The sequence below is a fragment of the Camelus bactrianus genome, chromosome 2 (genome assembly GCF_048773025.1).
Source record: "Camelus bactrianus isolate YW-2024 breed Bactrian camel chromosome 2, ASM4877302v1, whole genome shotgun sequence".
Classification (NCBI taxonomy): Eukaryota; Metazoa; Chordata; class Mammalia; order Artiodactyla; family Camelidae; genus Camelus; species Camelus bactrianus.
The window spans coordinates 127,497,560-127,512,661 of NC_133540.1; the positions used below are offsets into that span (position 1 = coordinate 127,497,560).

At 39.4% G+C, this 15,102-nt stretch overlaps 1 long non-coding RNA gene across 1 annotated transcript in view; it reads right to left on the minus strand.

Annotated features, from left to right (window-relative positions):
- Window positions 1-1,605: 1,605 nt before the first annotated feature.
- The window catches only part of LOC141574635 (uncharacterized), a 28,087-nt gene continuing 14,590 nt past the window's right edge, over window positions 1,606-15,102 (minus strand). Inside the window, exon 5 of the long non-coding RNA XR_012501530.1 lies at window positions 1,606-2,335. This is a non-coding gene — a long non-coding RNA (uncharacterized LOC141574635). The remainder of the gene's footprint in view (window positions 2,336-15,102) is intronic.

Sequence of the window (15,102 nt, forward strand, 5' to 3'; positions counted from 1 at the left end):
CTGGTACTCCTAGACCAGGGTCTTAATCTCAGCGTCAGTGACATTTGGAACTAGGTTGCTCTTTATCGTAGGGACGTTCCTATACATTGTAGGATGTTCAGCAGCCTCCCTGGCTTCTATCTACCAGGCAGGTGCCAGTAACACATCCACCCCACCTCCCTGTCATAACAACCAAAAATATCTCCAAACATACAAAAGTCCCTTAGGAGACAGAAAACCACCCCAGGTTCAGAACTGCAGGCCTGGTCCTCTCTCCGGACTGGGCATTTTCCCATATTTCTGGATCAGATTTGACTTCAGTCTGATGGCTCAGCACCTCGATCTCAGCATGCACTGCCTCTTGTGTGCTTGTCGGTCCCAGCACCTTCCTTGGGAGGCTGGCCTCCTGACATCCCAGAAACCAGTAGTTCTCAGCCAAGTGGGCCCTGGCTCCTGTGGAAGAGATACTCCCCTGCCTGGCCAGCCCTGCATTTTCACTGGTGTCTCCTATCCAGGGCTGGTGGGTAGGAACCCCACCCTCTGCCAGAGTGAGGGACTGAACATGCGCCTCCTTCCTTTAGTATTTAGAGCTCCTTGGTGCCAAACGCACTACTTTTTGACTGGAGTTTCTCAGACTTCAACTTCGCGTTGTTAAGTCACCTGGCACGTAGACCTTGACTGTTTCATTCCTGCCGTGTCCGTCAAGAGCTTTTTAAAAAGCCCCCACGAAGAGCCAAATAATAGGCTTAGTTTTGCAAAGGGTCATGTATATGGTCCATTGACACACCTCCAGGACCTGGCAAGGCTAGTGGTCAAACTCCAACAGAGCCTGAAAATGAATGTCCCAGTGCTCTGGTTCCAGGGCTGCAAGCTGCCATCCCGCCTCCCCACCCCCGCAGTCAAGCCGCTCTCCAAGCCCAGCCCACCTCTTTCCACACCAACTCTCTCATCTAGAAGATAAGAATGAAAGGTAACATTTCAGCCCTGGAGAAAAGGTGTGACTGTTGATTGGACTCTTGTCCTGGATTTACTAATCCAGGCCGTCCATGTTTCACTTGTCAGCCTTCAGTATATCTCAGCTCTCAGAGCGCGCAGTAACGGAAAGGGAGAATAAACTTTGCAATCACACAGGTCTCAGTTTCACTTTTACTGAGTGTCCTCAGCAAATTCCTTAACTTCTCAAGACATTCACTTTTCCTTCTATGTGTTGAAATATTAAGAAAAACTAGTTTTCATCTGTATCATTGAAAAGATTAAATAAATTAACATGCAAAGTGTCTAGAAACTTCTCATTGACTGACAGCTGCTGGGAGAGGTGGTGCCCGTATTAAAAGAAGATGTGGTATATACACAATGAGATGCTACTCAGCCATAAAAAAATAATAAAATAATGTCATTTGCAGCAACATGGATGGACCTAGGGATGATCATACTAAGTGAAGTAAATCAGACGGAAAAAGTCAATTGCCATATGATATCACTTATATGTGGAATCTAAAAAAGGACACAAATGAACTTATTCACAAAACAGAAATAAACTCACAGACATGGAAAACAAATTTGTGGTTACAAGATGGGAAAGGGGGTGGTGAAGGGATAAACTGAGAGTTCAGAATTTGTAGATACTATTTTTTTATATAAACTCTTTTTATTGAGTTATAGTCATTTTACAATGTTACTAACTATTATATATAAAATAGATAAGAAACAAAGCCCTACTGTATAGCATAGGAAACTATATTCAATACCTTATTATAGTCTATAATGAAAAACAATATGAAAAGGAATATATATATGTATAACTGAATCACTATGCTACACACTAGAAATTAACACAACATTGTAAACCGACTGTACTTCAACAACAACAAAAATATTTTAAGTAAAAAAAAAAAAAAAAAAAGGAAATAATCATGTGTGTGAATTTCTTTTCCCCCTTAGACAGAGAGTCTATCTTAAATCTCTGAATCTTCTCTGACCCTGGGGAGCCCAGTCAGCCTAAAAGGAAACTTACTTGTTTGTTAGCTCCCTCTCTTAAGATTAGAGTTTCCTTTTGACTTAGTCTTAGCATCTGGCTCCCTGTTCCCACTTGCCTGAGAGGACCCTGCAAAATTACAGGAGGTTCCCAAGAAGAAAGTAATCAAATAGCACCTGGAGGTTTAACCCAAAAGTCTGCCATAATAACCCTGAAACTACTTCTAAGATGTGTTACACACACACACCAAAAAAATCAACAACAAATAAACAGCTCCTCTTCCTTCTGACTCCTGGAGGGAGTTCTGCCTCTGCTTTGGAGATGGCGATGGAGGTAGTTCCTCTACCCCTCTGAATACCATCAACATTGCTTGGAAGGTGTCTGAAAGCAAGAAATAAAACATTAATTGAGAGCCTGTCATGGCCAGCACTGGGCAGTATGCATCATGTATAGTTCATCATTTAATCCACATGCAGATCATGTGTGCTAAGGATTATTATTACTCTCATCCCAATTTCCATATTGAAAAAACCAAGACTTAGAGCAGCAAAGGAGTGTCAAAATGTATATTCCAATTCCTCCCCTTAATTTAAAATTCAATATCCTTTCTATGACATCACGTCACCTCTCAATCTTGTTTCTCCCAAGTCTCTTTAACACTGATTTAACAGAGCTTGAAAGTGGAGGGGCTTGCATGGTGCAAAAGGCTGGATTTTGTCACAGGCTGGATGGGGAATTTGATGTTAGGTACTGTGGTAAGTGCCTGAAAATAACTAGATGTTTTGTTGGTTTTTTTTTTTTAAAGACATTTCAGACAAAAAGTTCACAAAGGAAATACTAGAAAATGTTCATGAAAAGATGGATGAGTTTTCTTTCCTTGCCAAAATACAGCCTAAACTCTTCCCAGTCCATTGATCTCACATCTTTTGCCAACACTTGATTTTCTACTTCATTCCTTTTGTCGTGCATCTCTCTTCCCCTCCTTCTCTGAGTCTTAATTGGCTTGAATTGTAAGTGTCAGATACCCAACTCAGACTAGTTGAAGTGAAAAGGGAATTCCTTGGCTCACATGACTTGGAAGTCCATGGATCAATCCTCGGATCTGTCTTAAACTCCATGACTCCACCCTGCTGGATTTATCTGCTGAAAGGTTCTCACATGCCTACACCCATCTCTAAACCTACATCTTCTTAGTTTGGCAGTGCCAGTGGAAATAGAACTCAGATCCCAAATCCCATATAGTAATTATGGGAAAGACACTGGCTGACCCTGCTTGGGTGATGCATACATAGCTGTAGGAAGTCATTCTATCCAGAGGGATGGGGTGTTCTGCCTAGTCAGGGTCAAATGCCCCCTCTTTAGCTGGGGATAAAAAGCAGAATGATTTCCAGACCCTAACAAGACCATATAGGTTGTGGAAGGAGGTCCCCAAAGGAATCAGAATAAGAAACATTAGAAAGCAGGCTGGAAACAATCAAACAAACAAAATGTGACTACCACTGTCTGCTATAATAATAAGTTAGAACAATTTTAAGATCATTACAACTTACCTAAGCCCTCTAAAACTCTCAGAAGTATTGCCACTTGTGGGATACAGAATCGTTCCTGTTGTCCCACTGATATTCTGTTGATGGCCGACCCCCTGGCAGTCCTTCCTGCCCCTGCAACCTCCCTGCTATCTATGAACATTTGGAAGCCTGGGAACAGACCTCATTTCCATAGTCCCATGAGCAAGGTACTGCTGAGTATTATTTCCTAGTGTGTCTGTCCCATCCTGCCTGCCCATATCAGGCTATAGGATATGGATTATATGGGATGCTGCTGCTTACTCATGAAGCTTCTATTGAGGGCTTTCTGGATGGTAAGACACAATAAAGCATTTTTGCTATGCCCTTAGTTTATTTTCTGGTTTAAAATAATCACAAAAGGTGTATCTGCAGTCTTTCACCCAAAACAAGTTGGCTTGATGCTGAATGATAAACTGCAAAAATCAGAGGGGCATTGTTGTATAAAGCTCCTTCCTTTAGAGTTGGTTCTGGTGGAGATATACCAGTGAGGATTATTTTAATATGAGTCATGATGAGCTGGATGTGAGAACTGAAGTGAAATGATGAAGAATGTCCAATTATAGCGGTGAGTACTGAGGGAAGAGTTACTCCTATTATTCCAATAAAGCAGTGGTGATTACTAAAACTGTACAAAAGAAGCATCCATCTCATTGCAGTTGTAAAAGAGATAGCAACATTTCAACCCAAGCTTCTCAAGTACTTCAAATCTGCCATTATAAAATATGGTGCCCAGGCACATAGAAGACAGCATACGGTGCAGATTTGCTTACACTATTATACTTGATCTGCTCAACTAAGTTTCCCAAAATACAGTCCTTTTAATTGAAGTATAGTGGATTTACAATGTTGCATTAATTTCTGGTGTACAGTATAAGGATTCATATATATATATATATATATATATATATATACACACATATACACATACACACACATATACATGTATTCCTTTCTATATTCTTTTTCATTATAGACCATTACAAGGTATTGAATATAGTTTCCCGTGCTATACAGTAGGACCTTGTTGTTTATTTATTTTATATATGGTAGTTAGTATCTACAAATCCTGAACTCCCAATTTATCCCTTCCCAACCCATTTCCCTTCTGAAATGTTTATTTTCTATGTCTATGAGTCTGTCTTTGTTTTGTAAATAAGTTCATTTATATCCTTTTGTCTTTTAGATTCCACATTATAAGTGATATCATATGGTATTTTTCTTTCTCTTTCTGGCCTCCTTCACTTAGTATGATGATATCCAGGTTCATCCATGTTGCTGCAAATGGTATTATTTTATTATTTTTTATGGCTAAGTAGTATTCCATTGTATAAATATACCACAACTTCTTTATCCAGTCATCTGTCAATGGACATTTAGGTTCCTTCCATGTCTTGGCTATTGTAAATAGTGCTGCTATGAACACTGGGGTGCATGTATCTTTTCAAATTAGGGTTTCCTCTGGACATATGCTCAAGAGTGGGGCTGCTGGATTGTAGGATATCAAAAAATGGGGGGGGAGGGTTATAGCTAGTGGTAGAGCACATGCTTAGGATGCATGAAGTCTTGGGTTCAATCCCCAGAACCTTCATTAAAAAATAATCTATAAGTCAAAAAAGGATATATTGGAAGCCCCGCTGAAAGTGTCATTCCTACACACATGGTCCCAGCACTAAAGACAGTCCCAGAACCAGTCAAGGAAAACTGAATTGTTCAATGTCTCCTTCTTTGCTCTGATTACCGGGGCAGAATTTTGCCCTCAATCATTTAGACTTCACATACAAGTGCCTTCATATTTATCAGGTCAATCTTCACCACAACATAAGGCATGTGTTCTTATCCAGACATATAAATGTAGAGCTGAGGGACTCAGAGGGATGAAGGTCCTTTGATGGCAGATCCACAGCTAGACTCTGGGTTGGTGAATTGCAATTTCAGTGTCCTTTCCCTGAAACCTCTATTCTGAGCCCAACTTGAGTTAGCCTCTGCCCTAGCCTCCTCCAGATCAGCATACATGCTATATTAGGCTACCACACTGAGATATACCAATGGGTCACCACATTAGGCCAGCATTTTTGGAGATTTTTAGCATCACTGATGTACGGAGTTGTTTCAATACTAAGCAAGTCTTCAAATGTTATAAAGGTGCTATGCTTCAATTCAATTCACTCTTCCAAACATTTATAGCATCTGGGTAATTAAGCCAAACTTATGTTTTTCTGGAACATGAGTTTTACATTATCAATATTGGAGGCTCAAAAGCAGCTCCAAATTTAGTGCTGGGGATACATCGAAGAAATGACTCTTTGGACACTGCCAGTTGCACGCTCATTATCATACTAATGTTGCCCCTGCAAAGCCCTCAGTGACATCCTCAGATATATGCAAATATGCATTGGGAAAAATGGAAATGTATGTAAATGGCACAGAGGTTATACTGGCCTATTAACATCACAAATCCCCATTTACAGTCCACTTTTAATTTAAGTGATCTTTCTATTAGGAGGACCATTTATGAAGTTAATCTGGAACGAAATCTCAGCATGTCAATTAAAATAGTGTGACAGCGAGACCACCATCAATTGGTAGCTCTTAGCAGATGTCTTAATTAGGCTTCTCTGTGGCAGGCTGACCGATGACACTCTGTGAAAGTCATTTTCAAGTTTGCATCTGAGGGCTCTCTTCTCCTTCAAACTTTTTTCTCTTGTTCTTCTTTCTCTTTAAATCTTAGCTATTGTGAGGCTTCCCTTTGTGTACCTTTTTCCCAAAGACTTAATTATTTTTCTCATTTCTTCTTACTGTGAGTAAGAATATTCCAGAGAGAATAGTCCACCCCCAGGGGCTGGAGCACTGCAAGCCTTGATTTATTTGAAGTCTTTTGTTTTATCTTAAATATTCATAGGAAATTTGCATCTTCTTTCTTAAAATATCCAGGCTTATTTTAATATAAAATTTTGCTTAAAATCATGTGCTGCCTAGTAAAATTGAAGCCATGTAATTCTGTACTTTTGTATATTCTTGCCCCACACTTATGCAACATAGGGAGTGTTGAAGTGAGGTGGCACATCCCTCAGTTTCGAAAGCACAAGTTTCATGTAAAGAGAGTTTTGAAATCATTCAGACCTGAGTTTAAAACCTGGAACTGCTATTTATCAAGTGTATGACTTGTGAAATGTTGTATAATCCAGCCTGACCTCTCCCAGGCTACAGATTCTCTTTTTTGATTCCCCAGCTTTATTGAAATATAATTGACATATTAACATTACATAATTATAAGGTGTACAATGTGTTGAATTGATACACTTACATATTTCAAAATGATTACCACTATGTCTTTAGCTAACATCTGCATCAGGTCATTTAAGAGATACTCTCTTAGAAATTTTCAAGTATGTAATACAGTATTGTAACTATAACCACCATGCTGCACATTCAAATTCCAAGAACTTGTTCATCTTATAAGTTGAAGTTTATACCCTTTAGCCAGCATCTCCTCATTCCTTCCAACCCTCAGTCCCTGCTAAACAACGTTCTACTCTGTATCTATGAGTTCAGCTTTTTCAGATTCCACATATAAGTGAAATCATACAGTATTTCTCTTTCGCTGTCTGACTTATTTATAATGCTCTCAACTACATCCATGTGGTCACAAATGGCAGATGGACGTCCTTCTTTCTCATGGCTGAATAACATTCCATTGTGTTACATCTTCTTTATCCATTCATCAGTTGACAGACACTTAGGTTGTTTCCGTATCTTGGCTATTCTGAATAATGTCACAATGAACATGGGGATGCAGAGATCTCTAAGCTCCTGTTTCCATTTCCTTTAGATATATACCCAGAAGTAGGATTGCTGGATCATATGGTAGTTCTGCTTTTAATTCTTTGAGGAAACCGCATACTGTTTTCCATAGTGGCTGTAACCATTTACATTTCCACCAAAAATGAGCAAGCGTTCCCTTTTCTCCACATCTTTGCCAGCACTTTTTATTTCTTGTCTTTTTGGTGCTAGCCATTCTAAGTGTGAGGTGACATCTCATTGTGATTTTGATTTGTATTTTCCTGATGATTAGCAATATTGAGCATCTTTTCATGTACTTTGGAAAAAACGTCTTTTCAGTTCCTCTTCCCATTTTTAAATATAATTGTTTGGGTTTTTGCTATTGAGTTGTATGAGTTTTTTTATATATTTTTGATATTAACCCCTTTTAGATATTTGATTTGCAAATGTTTTCTCCCATTCTGTAAGTTGCCTTTTCATTTTGTTAACTTTTTTGTTGTTGTACAATAGTTCTTTAGTTTGATATAGTCCCACTGATCTTTATTTTTTTTTTTCTTCTACTTTGTGCTTTAAGAGTCATTTCCAAAAAGACATTCCAAAACCAATGTCAAGGAGCTTTCTCCCCAGTGTTTTCTTCTGGCAGTTTTACTGTTTTAGGTCTCACATTTAAGTCTTTAATCCATTGGAGATTAACTTCTGTGAGTGGTGTAAGATAGTGAGCCAATTTCATTCTTCTACATGCAGTTATCCTGTTTTCCCAGCACCATTTATGGAAGAAATTTCTTTCCCAATTCTTGGCTCTCTGTCAAATATCCCTTGGTCATATATGCAGGTGTTTACTTCTGGGCTCACAGTTCTGTTCCATTGGTCTATGTATCTATTTTGATGCCAGTACCATACTGTTTGGATTACTTTAGGGGTTCTGTCTCTCCCCTCCTTCCATCCCTATCACCTAGAGGAGGACCTGACACCATAACAGGCACCCAGACATTTTTTTGAAAAATAAATGTTGTCCCTATGCCTGAATATGTTTCTTTTCTAAAATGGAGGTAACAACTACATCACAGTGTTTTGGTGAGAACTTTAAAGAAATATTTCCCTTCTTTGAAAACATAATTTCCCTGTAGAAGTAAATAAGCATTTTGTGGTGAAGAAACGCCCAAGCAAATTTAGATACTCTCAAGTAAGACAAATTTTTATGGTTTCTCTTGAAAGAGACAGGATGAAATGCCATGTATAGGACCTAATTAGAAAGGTAAGAGTGAAGTATCTCCTGTTGTCACAGATCAGGTGTCAGCAAACATTTACTGGAAAAGGTCAGCTAGTAAATGTTTTACTCTTAACAAGCCATACTGTCTCTGCCACATTTACTCAACTCTGCCATGTGCAGCAAAAACAGCCAGAGAAAATAAATACTAAAGGAACAGGTGTGAGTAGCTTTATTTTTTTTTTAAATAAAGCTTTATTTAAAAAAAAAATGTGGTGGTTTGGATTTGGTTGAAAAATTTATAAACTGTAGAAACTCCTATGTATAGACTGTGCAAATGACCTTGAAATTGTATTAGACATATTTAAAGTTGTTGTTTGTAATTTTTAAAATAAAGATAGTGAATTAAATTAATTTAAGCTTAAAGAATAAATGTAATACTTTAAATACAACTTGGAACACATGATAGGTTATCTCTAATATCGATGACAGTATTTTTCATCTGTAAGAAATGGTGTTCCTCCTTCCTTCTTTAAATAAACCTGACCCCAGAACATCTTGCATTGACTTTAGCAATGTCTAGTGTGAGGCTGCAGTACTGTTTCTACACAGACTTGAAGCCCTAATCCAAAACCGGATTCAGGGTGTGTGACTGTTTTCAATGGTGAAGAGAAACGGCCAGCTCAGGCAAAGGCTTGGCTGTCTGGTAACCTTGGTTCAGTCACTAATCCATTGCCCCAAAGATGGTAACAATGATAGAATGAAAAATGTTTCCCTTGAGACTTCAGGGAACCAGGGTAAAAAGTGTTTTATCAAAAAAAAAAAAAAAAAAAGCAGCGGTCTTAATTTCCCTGTGGTGATGTAGCACCCCAACATAAACCACAGGTAGCAATTTGGTGGAATAGGAAAAATAAAACAAAAAACATGGACTTCATGGACTTTGGAGACAAAGATCCAATTTCAAATCTTTTTTTTGTCACTTAACTTGTGATGATGATAAAATCCTTTAATCTCTCTAAGCCTCATTTTTTTTTTCACCTGCAATGTTCAGATGATAAAGCCTGTCCTTAAAATATGTGGCTGGTTGAGAGGTCTCAGTGCGCTGGATGTATGAGCTGATAAACATTCGTCACACAGTTGATGATGCCCGGCAAGAGCCCCATATATGCTCATTTCTTCGCTTTCCCATCTCCTTTCCCCAACAAGTAAAATAAGACCACTGCTTATTTCCACTGCCAGACCATCCATTTCGCCTGCTAATACATGAGGTTTATCGCTCCTTCCCAGATGTGAAATTATACTATTGGTATCATGCCTTCTGTATCTTAATCCCTTGGCTAATGTACCATTTTCCCTTGAACTGCTACACAGCACTCTGCCCCTCCTGCTCTCCTGGCTTACTGCAAAAGCATGAGTCAACTCTTTTCCAATATTATTGTTCTAATAATAGCACTCTCACAAAACATCTCAGTCACCTTCACCTCATCATACTGTCCAGTTCTTAAATCATCTAGCTACCTGTTTATAATTGTTGCTTTTCCTTATATAGTTGTAGCAATCTACGTAAAAGCCTCAGTGCAGTGGTGGGTGTATACACACACAGAGGTGTAACATTTTTATACATAATATATGTACATGTATATATATTTTTCCTACTCTTTTGAATCTTTGTTTTGGCAAATAAATTATTAACAGATGAGTTTTCGGAGAAACACATCAATATATTTAGGAAATTGAAGCCTTAGTTAAAAAGTGTGCTTTAGCTGCATCCATCTGCATTCTCTTGATTCTTTAAATTCAAAGTGCTTCTTATCTATTCGTTAAAGCAGATCAAATAAGACTTGGTTTTAACAAATTCTGACTTTCCTACTTCATATACAGCATACAGTAATAGCTCAATGTCTTAAGATTTTAACTTCAAGGTTATTATCATAGACAAGCATAAATTTGAACCCACTGGGCTGACAGTCTGATAAGCCAAATAGAAACCCTCAGCTGGGATATGAGATTAGTTGACTGAAAATTCAGTTTTGGATATTTTGGTACTCACACTGGAGGACAGAAATATCTGGAGTGTGAGGGTTAAGAGTCCACTGAATTCTTAGAAATGGTAATTATCCCAAGTATGACTAAAAGAGATTGGAGATGAGCAGAGCACACCAAAATGTTTATCTCTGAAAAAAAAAAATTAGATTAGTGTCTCTTTTTCGCATTACAATTGAATGAGATTAGGGACAATTTAGGATGAGAGATTTCTTGTTTAAGGGTGAGGTGCAAGGTGGACAGTTTGGGAAGATTTCTAGTCTCAAATTGCTTAAATGCAACAAAATGGATGCCAAAAAAAAAAATGTGTACGCTTTACAATATCTCCTCCTCCTGGAAAGATCAGCTTGGAGAATGACAGAATCTTGACCTGGCCATTCAAAGCAGTAATGGGGAGCAAGGAGCACTGAGGTCCCTCTTCTCTCACCCTCCTCATTCAACCTCTTCTCAGCCCTTGCCAAGTGATGGTGTTAACGCCGTCTCTCCAGCTCACTACTGCTGCCTGAGTCAGGTGCCCATCTGGTCCTGCTGCTGCTGGTTCTGCTCTCCTCTCATTGTGGCCAGATTAGCTTTACCAATTTCAGACCCAATCATCTTTCCCTGCACAAGGCATAGGAAGTAGGAAGCATGCATTGTTTCCTCACATGCTCCAGTGGCTCTCTAGTACAGGCAGCAAGATGTCAAATTCCTTAAAATGACTTATAAAATTTTATTATCTCTGCCTATATTGCCAACCTCATTTCCTAATATATCTTACCTGTTGAGTGATCAGACTTAGCAAAAAGGAAAAAAAAAGAATATTTGTGTATGTATGATCCATGGAGTATTTGGATATACTTATACTAGAAAATTATTCTTTATCTGAAGTTCAAATTTAACTAGTTGCTCTGCATTTTATCTGGCAACCCTCACTTACACAGACACCAAAATCAGCCAAACTAAAATACTTCCGCGTTTTTTTTTTCTTTTTAATGCACTCTTCTATCTCACTCAACTCTAAGTTCTGTAAGAGCAGGACCATGCACTCAATCCCAAGTTCTTGGCATATTTTCGATATAGACAATCAAAAGTATTTGTTAAAGAAAGGAGGACAGGGAAGAAAAGAAGGAGAGAAAGAGATAAAGGGAGAAAGCAAAAGATGAGGCAAGAAAAATACCTTTAAATATGACAGATTGATATAAATATGACATGATCTATATTCTTTCTAAAGTAAAAATCTTATACTTCTAAATTCCTCTGGAAATACTCTCCTAACTCCTCTCGATGGAGTTAAATGTTTCTCCTTCTGAGCGTCTGTAGCATCATGGGCACACAGCTGTAAAAGCAGGCATTATAATCCTACTATTATTATTTCATCATCCAGGCTCCCTAGTACACTGTGAGCTCATCAGTAGAAGAGAGTAAATTCTACTTATCATTTACACATCCCATGGTGCCTGGGACATTGGAGGCATTCAACAAAGGTTTGGTTAAATGACTGGTTAAATGAAAATGTGTTAAAGTAACTAGTAAGACCTGCAGTTCAAAAAAAATAATAAGTCCAGAAAAATCTCAGGATATTTTTGAAAAGAATCCAGGGACCCTTAAGAGACTTTTCCTGGAAAGATCCTTCAACGTCAGAATGGAGCACTGATAAATCCTTTCAGGTCTTACTCTATGGAAAAGCAGGTCCTTTTGGAGATTCATGCTGGGAGCCTGGCAAGACTGTCACTCCTTTGAGTGATTCTCCATAAGAGGATCAATTTAAGGCCACCAGACCCTACTTGTAGTTGATGTATTCTTGTCAACAGCATCCAGGTGTGCTTCATGGAATTCGGCCAAGATAACACGGAGACTGCCATCTGGAAAGACAAGTGCATCCCATGGGTTTTTCAATGACAGACTTTCTCTGTAGGTAAAAACCTCTTCTTGAGGTGTTGTGAGTGGCCGGATTCCTGAGGCCGTTTCTCCCTTGACCTGTTTTGCACATCTAGCTTATGGACACCTGGAGTCCCAAGTCCAGTGTCATCAGACCTGCCCTGAAGCTGAGGATTGGAGTGACTGCCTGTATCTACATGGGCAACAGAGATTGCACCACACAGTCCTAAATGAGCAGCTGCCAGACTGGCCCAGTGAACATGTGAGTCTGATCTTATCACTCTTTTGCTCAGCCCTCTCTTGTGGTTCTCCGTCCTACTCAGAATAAAACCAAAGTCTGGGATGTGAACCTCAGGGACCTACGTGATGTGGTGCTTTGCTGCCTCTCCACATCCTGCTCTCACACTGCTCCAAACACAGCGGCTTCTCGCTGCTCCAGAAACTCCACAGCACCTCCAGGACATGTCCAATTCAGGGCTCGTGCACTGGCTGTTCCCTGCGCCTGGGACACTCCTCCCCAAGAAACCACATGGCTGGCTCCCTTCCCTCCCCCAGGTCTTTCCTCGGTGTCACCTTCTCAGCAAAGCCCCTCCCTGTACCCCTCCCCCTTCATAGACATTATCCCTTCCTATCACACCGAATTATATTAATACATTTTGTTTATTTTGTCTCTCTCTTTTAGAATGTAAGTTCCATGAGGGTGACATTTTTGGCAGCTATGTTTACTGTGGAATTGCCAGAGCCTAGAAAAATACCTGGCAATAAGCTCACCTCATATTGTTGAATGAAAAAGCCTTTGCATTTTCTTTGCTTATTGGTTTTAATCATCAAGAGAAAAAGCATGAAAGGTGAAAAAAAAAGGTAATAGTTATCAAAATTGAGAGAAAGGCCAGGTCTGCATGGCTTTGCCTCTGGAGTCGGATCTCCAGAGTCTTCGTGAGCCTCAGTTTCCTCCTCAGTGAAATGGAAACACTTGCTGCTCTTCTGACCTTAATTGTAGCTCTGCTCATCCCAGCCCTTCTAAGCTGTAGGTTATTGATGATTCTCAAACCAGATTCTGAAGCAGCTGTGAATCTTGGTGTGGAGTCTCCCAGCAGGTGGAGTCTACGCTTCATCTGGCAGCCACTAGTGCAGTGACTAACGTGGCTGAGATGAGTTACTGAAAGCCACCAGGCTGAAAACTCTCAGTGGCCCTTTTCTACACATTCAGTGTATAAGATTTGGCATTAGTCTCAGTGAACAGACTCAAAGCCCGTCCCAGCTCAAGTCCTAAAATCTCACTTAGCTAGGTCAAGGTCCTCTCTCTAGAACTAAATCCTAATCCTACAAATCCAATTCCTTGACCACCTCAATCCCAAGCAGATCAACATCCTTTTCTATACCCGGGAAGGAGTGAAGCATGCGGTGGGACCAGATGCACCTCGGCTTAAGCCTTGCCCTCTTCATTTTCCATCAGGATCACCTTGAACAAGTCGCCCCTCTAGGTCTTTGTTTCCTCAGTTGTTAGTGAAAGCATTGTCAGATCTCAGAGGGACTGGCTCACGTGGAGAAGGCATTCAGCCAATGTGAGGTCTCCCCTCCTATTTGAGAGGACAGGCAAGCTGCTCTTCCTTGCCCTCTTCCACTACCTCCTGCTTGACCCTTGGTCATCAGTCCCAGCCTTGTTCTATACAAAGTTCAACATGCCTCACTGAGCCCTGAGATTGAATCTACTAGTCATTCCTCTTGGGAGCCCGTTCTGCATCCTACTAAGCTGTCATTTGATCCCCTGAGACCTCCTGACATGCTCCTGATACCTGTTAAATTTTGTGAGAAATACAGGGTGTGTGAGAGCAGGTTGCAAAGTCTAAAGTGATGCACCAAATAGAAGGGAAAATCATTTTTAATGTAAAATGTTAATCCTGCAAGATAAAGACAAAAAAAAAAAAAGAAGAAGAAGAAGAAACTCCCACGTATCAGGGACTTTCCACAAATATGACGTGTACTCTCTCACACTTCGTTTGATTCTCAATGACTCAGTAGTTCAACATTAGTCTCCACAGTTTAAAAATGGGGACACTGAGACCTGGATCATGTAATGCCTGAATTTACAAGGCAAACCTGCAGTGAAGGAGAATTCGAATCCAAACGGGTCTGACTCTATCCGGATCATGCCTTTTAAACTTCACCATGCTTCCTGCCAAGACACGTTTAACAGACTGAATATTATTCCAAGCCAACTCAGATTGGCCAAGGAGCCCAACATATTGGTGTTCTCTGTCAGTGAGAAGTAATTTTTCTCTTCATTTTTTTTATGTGGGCAGGTAAGAAAACAGAAGTTCATTAGAATGGGAACTCCTGGAATAAACGTGCTGTGACTCACTCATGTGTCTAACCACAGCAGTCCTACAGGTTATCATAAAGTCCTTGTTGAATGTAGTCTTTATGTTTAAGATTTAAAATTGTTTTTCATAATTGAAAATAGTAAGGTTCTCCCTTATAACATATGAAGACAGAAAAAAGACACAACCAGATTTTTACTATCCAGATACAAATATTTAGAGTGCTTTCTTCTAGTTTGAATGATGTGCGTGTTTTAAATTATGATGTTAAGGCATATTAAAATTAAACATAGTTATTTTTAATACTGTCTACTTTCTTTTAGCTTTAAGAGAGCAAATTTTATTCATGTAGAAAATTTGAAATTTCAAAAA